Below are 10,996 nucleotides of genomic sequence, written 5' to 3' on the forward strand. Positions count from 1 at the left end.
AATTTCCGATTTTTTTTTTTTTTTTTTTTTTAAAGGTTAGTTCAATACATTTGCATATAGTTTATGATTTTCCGTACGTTAATTATTCTTTTAGTTAGTTCAATGCAATTGCATCTAGTTTCCGATTTTATGTTAATTATTCTTTGAGGTTAATTCAATACATTTGCATTCATTTTTTTTTTATTTCTCGTTAATTATGCATTTGCATCTAATTTTCGATTTTCAGCTATTTATTTTTTGAGGTTAGTACGATGGATTTGCATCCGATTTCTGATTTTCCATTAAACCATTATTCTTTGAGGTTAGTTCAATGCATTTATATCTAGTTTCTGATTTCATGTGAATTTTTATTTGGGTTAACTAGTCCCCCCTAGATGGGAAATTCCCCTAAAAAAAAAAAAAAAAAAAAAAAAGTCAAAGTGGGTTGACCGAATTTTTTTTGTGTGTATTTAGGGGGGGAGACCCTAATTTCCCATCTAGGGGTAATACTAGTTAACCCTTTTTATTTTTTGTGATTTAGCAGTTACATTTAGTTTCGATTTCTAACTTTGTGAGATCCTAAAAAAATACCATGAAATGATATAATAACATGTGATAAGTAATAGTGTCATACTCTAATTTGTGATTCTTTTTCCAAATTGTGTATGTTTTGTGATTTTAATTCGTGACATTCTAGCATTTCTTATAAACATCTTGGTAGTTTAATTGTGATTCTTTTTAGTTGATTTTACATGCAGCAGTTTCAAAATTAATTAAAACAAATATTAGTAAGAAAAACTAATGACAATAATTAATAACACCACTTATGTTTTCCCTGTCGTATATATAATATTTAAATAAATCAAAATGGAAAAACAGTGGTGAAGGTTTTGTACGGGCGGTGGGGCCAAGCTAGACATTAGGAAAGAAAAGCAACAAAATAGAGGACGAAGGGCACAAATGGCTCAAAAGGCGGCTCCCGACGCCTCTGATATAAGTAGAAAGAATGATTTGCGAATATACATGAAATGTAACCAAGGAAGCTTTGTATAAAAATAATCGATTTCAATTAAGGGTCCGATTTCAGACCAGTAAACAGTTTTACAATGATTAAGATATATGAAACAACATTTTTCTTGTTTCATTAAATCAGAACTTCGCAAGAATAATTTCCCGCGCAAAGTCTTCTGGTGCTGCAAACACAGATATAAGATTATGTTAGATATTCATTCACATAATGCAATATTGAACAGGAACATATATCAAAAAATTATTGGAAATTATTTGGCCTTGTGCAGCACAACAAATATTGCTAATAACTTGAGCTAGGAATACTGGCTAATGATCAAGTATCAATCTAAACTCTAGAGTATTTATGTGCTTTTAAAATAGCTGGAGGCAGATTCTAAGCTCACCTTTTCGTCCAGTGAAAAGATTGAACTGGCCCATTTCCTAGCGGAGGAACATTTCAACTCCACTCACAACAATGGCTCCAACAGCCTCTACTTCTTTTAAGAGTTGTGTGTTTTCTTGGGGTGTAAACTGAATCAAACACAACCTGGTAAACTCCCAAGGTCTTCTGAACAAACAAATATAGAAATTTTAGCTCCAACCACTGTGATTGAATTGCTCTAGTTGGTTCCAACAAAAAAAAAAAAAAGACTTGCTGTAGCAACAGGAATCCTATCTGTATTTGGATGCATTCATATGGGGGTAGCATTTGCAAGTATTGCTCCTATCTCTGGATACCTCTCTCTGATATGCATTGCCTAAGTGTGTGTGTGTGTGTGATTAGCAAGACTGCAAGAGAAGATTCATCAGAGAATTTAATATCCACATTAGAAGGTTACCACAACATTACTTCACTGCCTAAGTGTACATAATATTAAGTATACATGTAGTAGGCTTACTTGATCTCGAAATTCCTCCTTAAATTAGGAGGTGTGTTACTATGATGAACAATAATATTAGTAGCAAACTAACTAAAGTCTGAAATTCCTCTCCAATTACAATTAACCATTCCCAAAATAGATAATGAACTAACAACAAACAACCCAACCAAATAGTTAAATTTCAATGCAAAACAGTTTCAAGCACATCATTTATACCCTAACCAACAACACCCAATCACAATGTAAGTGTATTTGGCTAATGGTGTGACCTAATACCAAAGGCAAGCATTGGAGACTAATCCCATATTAGGGGATTTTGCTTTCCAGAATTCCAGAGATAATCACATCCATAGGTAAGGTAGTATAGTTGATCTTTGGTATAGGTAGTCTATCGTCGTCCAGCCTTGCCCTGTATGTCTCTGTTTTATGTGGCTTGTGAAGGCTTTTGTTGGGTATGAGTAAAATTCATTACACTCTAGGAAAGTGATTTATTTATTAATGTGTTAACACTATCAACGTTCTTTTTATGGCATCCAAACCACTAATAGGCCAGAATATATCTGTTTATTAAAGAACACTTGTTACTTGAACTAAAAGTCAGACACAAACATTGGCTTGCACTCATGGTTTGTGCTCATCAGACTCATCCTAGAAAAAAAAAAAAAAAAAAATGTGTACGTTCCACTCAAATTGGTCTAACACATATACAATGAAATTATATTGTTATGCTGTTCATAGTAAAACTACATTGGAAAATAGGACGTTTCAACAAATCAGTCTATCTTTGATTCAATAGTCATGTCTAAGTGAAAGGAAAAAAGGTGACATAGTGTCATGTCCAAGACACTTAGCTAAAATTTAAATATATAATATCCATACAACTGTACGGTAAAACAATAATATAACCATTATAGTTATTTTTGATAAATCACATTTTTACATTTGTTTATTATGGCATAGGTAGGTTAGAAGACTTACTTTCTTTTAGATTTTCAAAATGGGATATATGCAATGGAACAAAACTTTATAAATTGAACATAATGAGAAGAAACAAAATACTTGTAATCAGATGTAACACTTACAATTTGAAGAACAATATCCTGGTTACCCAATCAAGTGCTTCTATTAGTTGGATACTCTGAAAAAAAAGGGTTTTTTAGATATTGGTCCTACTATTACTACGGTAATTAGGTTTTGGTCCAGAAATGTTGAAATATTAGGTTTTGGTTCTACTTCTGCTACTTGACCGTCAGTCAACTCAGTTGACTGTGGTCATATTACTTACTCTTTTGATATGACCAAAATGCCCCTGAGCCTCTCTCTCACGTGCTTACTGGTTTGTTAATGTTGGAAACCAACTTAATTGACTTACCACGTGTCAAAATCTCAAATACAAGTCAACGGTTCAAAACAATATGAGTGAAATTCACATGCTTCGTGACGAACTTCTCATCTTTTCCCCAGCTAAGATTGTTCCACCATTCCAATTCTCCTTTAATCTCAATCTTTGCATGACTCTCAGCAACACCATCAAAGCTAATGGGAAGCTTGTGGAGATTTGGACATCTTATAACACTGAGTTTCTTCAACTTTGGAAAGTAAAGATGGGCCCAACCACACTCTTGAGAGAAAAGAGCTCACAAAGGCGTAATGTGAGCTCACTATATTTTGCACCTCCGTTGACTGGACTACCCACCGCGGCACATACCTCCTCCAGTCTAACACAGAATCTGATTTCAAGTGTTTCTAGGCTTTGGAAATGTCGGCCCCATGTATCAATTGTTAATACATTGACAAGCTTCGGACAATACTCCAGAGTTACGTGCTTTAGTCTTGTAAAGAGTGATGTGGATAATACTATACCTTGTATGTTACACATTGTCTTCAATCTTGAAAGATTAGAAATCCAAAGAATTTGAAGGTTTGGCATCCCCTCATCATAATACATCCAACTCTCCCAATTAACGTCAAAGATCATTTCCATTCCATGGCATCTCTAAATCCAACACTCTCCCATACCCTCCATGTTCGGAATACCAAATCCTGATAACACCCGAACAGATTTGTTGTTGAATATTGAGAAAAATTGTGTACCTCCTTTTAAAACACTTGGTACGCTAGGACCAGCTGGGTTTATCTCTCCATTGATTTTTAAATGCCCTCCATTGTGGCTCCAAGTCTTAGTATGAGTAAAATGTGTTTTCGGACTGATGGTGGTAAAGGAGGTAGAAGAAAGAGGGGATGAGAGTTTTTGATAAATACACGATCTAAGTAGACTTTTTGACGATATAAGTAGAACTCGTGATTTCAGTGATTTCAGTCATTATCTGGAATTTATAGAGTGAGAGAGGACGATGTTTTGAAGAGAGAGAGAAAGTGGAGTGAGAGATAAGGTGTGAAAAGAGTTCCACTCATATTTTTTCGGACAGTTGATTTGAATTTGAGATTTTGACACGTGGCAAGTCAATTAAGTTGGTTTCCAACAGTAACAAACCAATAAGCACGTTAGAGACACTCAAGGGCATTTTGGCCATATCAAAAGAGTAAGCAGCATGACTACAATCAATTGAGTTGACTGATGGTCAAATAGCAGAAGTAGGACCAAAACCTAATATTTCAGTATTTCTGGACCAAAGCCTAATTACTGTAGTAATAGTAGGACCAATGTCTAAAAAACCCAAAAAAAAAGTCATTAATTCCAACACGATCTGAAATTGATGAAATTATGCAATATTTGTGCTAAGTTGGAGAGAGGACTCATGTACAAATAACCTGCAACCTAATCATTTTCACTTAAGCAGTAGCATTTGGTCATGTTGGTTCTAATTAATGTAAGCTTATATATTATTGGCATTGTTGCAGACTTGCAAACAATGTTAAGATGCTCAGGATTACTTAAGACAACACTTGACTTGGTAATGCAGATGTTGCAGGAAGTTCATGTCTATTTGGTCAGTTGCTTAGGTGTCTATCTGCAAGAAACCAATTGCAGTGATAATGTGATAATGAGTTTCAAATGGTGTTTTATGCAATTGTTCAAAAAACTAAGTGAACTCCGAGTATGTTGCAAGCTTTCTTACAATTTTCAAGTTTGGAACGCACAATAACTCAGCTCCTTCCCCTCTTGCTTCCTTCCTAGCAGTTTCCCAAAATTTTTCTAATCTCCACTGACTTATTTGTACTACCCTTGCTTCTTTGCGCCTCTAAATTCATAAGTGGTTGGTGTTCTTAACTTTCTATATTGTGTTAATACCTAGTAGTAAATAGAATACGAAGTTGGGATAGAGCATTTGAGCTATTACACTCAACACTATCAACATTTAATTCAAGGTACTATGTTCTAATAGGCTATTAATAATGGCACAATCAAAACGGTCTAGGATGCCCTTTCGGTTTTGTTATATTGTTAGGATCATCTTCTCACTTTCTACAACATGATCAATGGTGGCTGATTGTCATTTCAAAATTTCAATGATCCAAAGAGGGCGTCTGACTCAGACTATCTTAACATTCCACTACCACCTAACTCAGTGATCCAAACATACCACTACCACCAAAAATCCTAGGTGCGTAGAAAATAGCACAGATAGTGCACAACCCACAAAGTCAAAATTAAATAGAAAGTATTAGAAGAAACAGTTAAGCTAACAACTAACACCCAACTTGATAAAATCAATCTTCATTTCAATACTAATGTCGTTACAACACCATACCTAATGGAAAACTAAATACTAAAAAGCTCAAAAATGTTGTCCAACAGGTCAAAAGTTTCAACACCTAACTGGTATAGATTGATGGCAAATGGAAGGGGTAGCGTGCTCGTCAAATTAATTTACTTAAAATACTAAATATACTTGCAGATCGAGATTTCGAATGATAGACTCCAGTGGTTGAGTGTGGCGAATTAACAAATGATAATTGCTTTAAGAAAGTAGAACACATTGATTAAAATCAGTGTAAAGAAAATAAACTGGTGCAGTTCTAATAATAGCTGAATCACAGTGTTCACGAAAGAAAAGATAACTTACAAGATTTCTAAGATTGAACACGATAAAATTAGTGTTGGAAACCCTTCGATTGCATAGATCTCAAATTCCGTTTCTGGAAATATATAACGAATATGATGAGGAACTAATCTTCACCATCAGAAGTTCAGAACCAAACCCAAAAAATTAAAATTGACACTCCTAATAGAACAACTTCAAAATAATATTAATAATAAAATAGCTTGATTTTACCTCGCAATCATGGAAGTTGTGTTGATTTCAGTGTTCATTTCAGTGATATGCACTGATTCAACAACCGGTCACCTTTAATTTTGCTATTGTTCATTTCAGTGATATGCACTGATTCAACAGTTAGTATATTCAGCATACATGCATGTAAAACAACATAAAACACTATAAAAATTTACCCACAAATCTTTCATGTTGGTGATATCTGCGTAAAGATATCGAAACCACATCAATGTAAGATGCTATGGCAGCATCTAAAAGACATGGACTACTTTAAGCATCTAATTGTTACTTGACAATAACTTGATTTTTCTAAATTTCATAAAATAATACCTTGAACTAATTTGTATGACCGCCAAGATGGCATGGCTTTATGACATTTTTCTACAAAATAATTTCAAATTAAGTTTCTGGCATGGCTTTATAGAAATTGATCTTAAAGATGACTTGCAAAGTTTCATCACAACTCTTTCTCTGCAAAAAGAAGAAAGAATATAAAATGTTCATAAACCAAAATCAATAAAATTCCATCAAAGATCATAGCCAAATTACAAAAGGTATCACTGGTGTATTTTCAATTGATTAAAACTGGAAAAAAGATGAGAACACTCTAAGTTGAGGACATACTATAAAGTCTATATATTCAAGCTTAAAATTGCCCTCGGGGTCTATTAAATAATAGTCACATTGCACCAACAATGTTTTATATGGTATTTAACACACGCAAAGCTTTTGATGATAAATTCAAAGTTGCTATAACATATTAAACTCAAGCAATTAATGTCGAAAACATGTCATTATTTTATTAATCATAGTAATGGAGCACTTACATAAGCATTAGGAAACCTCAAACGTCTTATGGTCACTTCCAGTTCTCTATCATGATAGAAAGGCGAAGTCTAGTGTGCTTGCTCAATTAAGTCACCACTTCTAACTCTGAAAATTAATTTCTTTGGGCTCCAATTCATGTGTCGATCGAGTTGGTTTCCTGGATGCAATTCAAACTTCTTATAAAACATGCATCATAGGCAAAGGAAACTTGAAGCAGAATCCAATAATGTCTATTCCATACAATGCCAAATTGCCAATGCAACTTCAATTTAACCCAAAAGAACAAATGAATTAACCAATGGACAAAGGAAAAACTTCTAAGAGGAAGAAAGAAATCATATTTTTAAGAGAATGCAAAGAATCATGTAAGAACTCACAATACTAAATCCATATATATGTTGGTGTTAGCTTTGAAAGACACAATTATAGCTGCTTGAAATTGTTTGATGGCTTTAAGCTTCAAGAATTATTGTTGAGGCACGATGGATGGAGGCTTTTGTAGTGTAGGTTTCTCAAGCAATCAATAAAAACTGTAAAAGAGCAAAAGATCTAACCTGAAAAATTCCTCGCCAATCCCCTAGAGTCTAATGAGGTTGAAGAGAGAAATTTGAAGTTCAAAGTAACCGGCGAAGATTGAGAATGTTCCGGTGTAGGGTTTAACCAAAGGGTTTTTTTTTCGAGGCTCAAAAGGAATATGTTTTAGAGAAGTAAGTTAGTAATATTCCTTTTTTTTTTCTCAAAATTAAATTTTTAGGTGGACGTCTGACTTAAAACCATATAAAATTAGTACTTTGAATGCAACTGATGAACATAAATTTAGTTACCTTTGGCTTGTAAATATTGGAACATTGTGTACATCACAGCTTCTCATATCGTGTAAACTGTAAGGAACAAAATAAGATTGATTATGCACATTGATTATAATTATTAGCATGATCAAAATAGACCCAATCAGGCATATCATGTTAGACCCGAAAAAAAAAACTTGTCGATTATACATTTAATATAGGCATATTGAATGAACTATTAGCTAGTGAATGCGTGATTTCAAAAAATAAATAAAAAATGAATGAGCTTTGGTTCTCCTGGATCACATTAGATTCAAAAGTCTCAAACATGCAATCTCCATAACACTATGATTCACTGCTAAATACATATCATAAGAAAGCATTCTTTCCTTTTGTACACCTATATCAAAAAAAGTTAAATACATGGTTCAAACTGGGGACATCTTGCGTGAATGTAAAACAAGCATGATGTCCACTACACTATAACAACTTCATCATATCTAATAAATTTTGTGGTAATATAGTACATAAATTATATATAAGGTGCAACCTCTACAGCAAGTTATCCCAGTTCCATAATATAACAATGTTCTAAGTTATACATAGGTATCTAATGATAGTTCTCTGAAATTGTGAATCTTAGACAGGAACCATAATTTTTAGTGGGGCCCGATTTGTTTTTCTTGGGTGACCCTAGAGTATATGTATAACTTAGGAAAATGTACAAATTTATTCCAAATCTTACGTGAAGAAAAACCTTTGAGTGGAGAGTTGTTATGGATTCATTCCCTTTGTGTTAGAGGTAGAGAGGCCAAACACTAACTTGCAAAGTTGCTGGTGCATTAGTGCTAAAATCCAAATCCATAAATGAGCAAGAGCCAGTCCTATTATACACAATGCAACAATGACAATATTATAGTTAGACAAACCAAATATATATATATACCAATGTCATATCAAGAACAAAAGAGTAAGCAGAGAAAAAACAATTATTTTTTCATTACGAAAAAAATTTGATAACAAATTATATAAATGTTATCTTTTGAGAAAGAAGCTTCTGAGAGTCCTAAGCATCTATAGAATTGTAAACAATCAGGTAGTGTACCACACACTGAAGTAGATCCCTAACTAAAAAACGTATTTGTTGCCTATGATAGCTTATATGTAAACCAAGTTGTTTGAGAGGTTATTTTAGGACAGATTCTTCAATGAAGGAAGCATATCATATACTTTCTATGTGTGAAAAATGAACAATATAATTTCTATCTTCAATTTGTTCAGTAAGAATTAGGGGGGTGTTATACATTTACATCTATGACTATATAGAGATCTCAACTCAACTATTCAGGTTGACTACTTGTATGTTGGGCTAGCTTTGAATAGTCTTGGCTTCAATTCTAACGTAGTTGGTAAAAAATGAAGCCATGAGTTTAAAGGTGTTTCCCTTGACATGGCTAGTCCATGACCAATGGCCTTTAACCACTCCTACAACCCAAACTTGCATAATCAAGCTTAGGATAAGGAAAAAGGTGAAATCAGACAAAGTTCTTCTTATTACTTTTCAGAAATAACTACCATATCATTCATATCTGGTGACTCACTGATCCTAAATGAACACTTCCCTTGTAGTTGTCCTACCCCAATTCTAAAAATGCCTAAGAGTTCCCTTGTAGAACAATTTGAACCCAAAAGAGATCCCAAGAGTTGAGTTTTCACCATAGCTAGTGAATGTACTACTGACTTTTCTTCATCCTATGGCAGACTAATGCATTGTTTACTCCACTGCCTATATACATAACTCTCTATAAAGCTTCTTTTTGAACAATTACATTAAGAAGTAAAATGCATTAGCAAGTCTGCCATTAGAAAATTGTATATAGCTTTTGTTATTAACACATCTTCACTCCATAGCAAGTATCAAGGAAACTCGATCTATCAAAAGTATAACACTCTAATCAAATTGAAAAAGAAAGAGTTAAAATGAAAGTAAAACAACATATTAAGAGTAACTCACTTGCAATTCATCTCATACTATACATTGGTACACTTCGACCATCATTGCAAGTGATATGGGCAGCGAGAAGAACATGAGCATCATCTATTATCAGATAAAAATTCCTCTAGTAGTCAAACAATTCTAACAATCGAAACAGAAAGAAATTTAAGACAAACTTAAACCTTTACTGAATAAAATATTTTAAATAGATGTCTTTCTGGGTAGCTAGAAACTCAACCAACATAATTGCATATTATCAGACTATTTGCATTGCTTGCCATTAACACTTATTTGTTCCAAACTAAAATGTTCTTCTCCAAACTCTTTTTCAAAATAAAAACTTATTCTACTTTTAGTGTTTTTCAAAAATAAGATATAGAAACACTTGGGGAATTTCTTTTAAGGGATAACTACCTTGAATGGACAATCAATCTTCCTTAAGATAGAAAAATAGTAAAAGTACCCTGAGAAAGCAATTGTTCACGCCTTGCTTCAAGCATACTCTGATTCAATTTTGCAGAATAGTTTGTCTGTAAGAAACAAAAATTCCCAATTATAATAATTGAATTAATTACAACATAAGAATTGGGATTGGAAATGCTAAAAAAGAATGGATTTTTACCCTTTTTTTCGTTACCAAAATTATCCTTGGAAGATTCTTTGGAGAAGATAAAAAGAATGAAACTTCTTCTATTTTCTCTGTTGCTGTTGCGGTTGCTGTTATGGACGTGATGGGTGATGTAGAGTTAATTGTTTGGAGAAGTTTTGGGGTTTTATCTCACGGAGGGAATATATTTGAGAGACCGTGGGTTTCCAATTTTTGGTTAATACGTAAACTTCCATTTTTCTCTCTTATTTGTAGTCTGATTTCTTTTATGTAATCTTAATTATAAAACACTTAGAGAAGGGAGTCCCTCGCTTGAAACGTTCATAGTTTGTAGAGTTTAAAGCTTCTAATTATATCGAAGTGTATAGATTAGGAAATATGAACCCTTAAGGCTAAGTCCAATGGTGCGGCAAAACACCAAATATGACTGAAATTGTAATCCAATGGTGCGTCAAAACGCTAACCCGCCAATGCTATCGGTATAAGTTTACCTATCTATACCGCCAGTTTTAATGATATATACGCTGCACGCCAGTAGAAACGGCGGCTAGAAAATTTGTTTGACCAAATTTATTTTCAAAATCTTTAGTTTTGGTGAATTACATTTGTATCCTTATTATTTTATTTGTATACTAAAGAAAAAAAGATAAAATGGGAAGGAAGGAAAA

Source organism: Coptis chinensis, chromosome 6 (assembly GCF_015680905.1).
Source record: "Coptis chinensis isolate HL-2020 chromosome 6, ASM1568090v1, whole genome shotgun sequence".
Classification (NCBI taxonomy): domain Eukaryota; kingdom Viridiplantae; phylum Streptophyta; class Magnoliopsida; order Ranunculales; family Ranunculaceae; genus Coptis; species Coptis chinensis.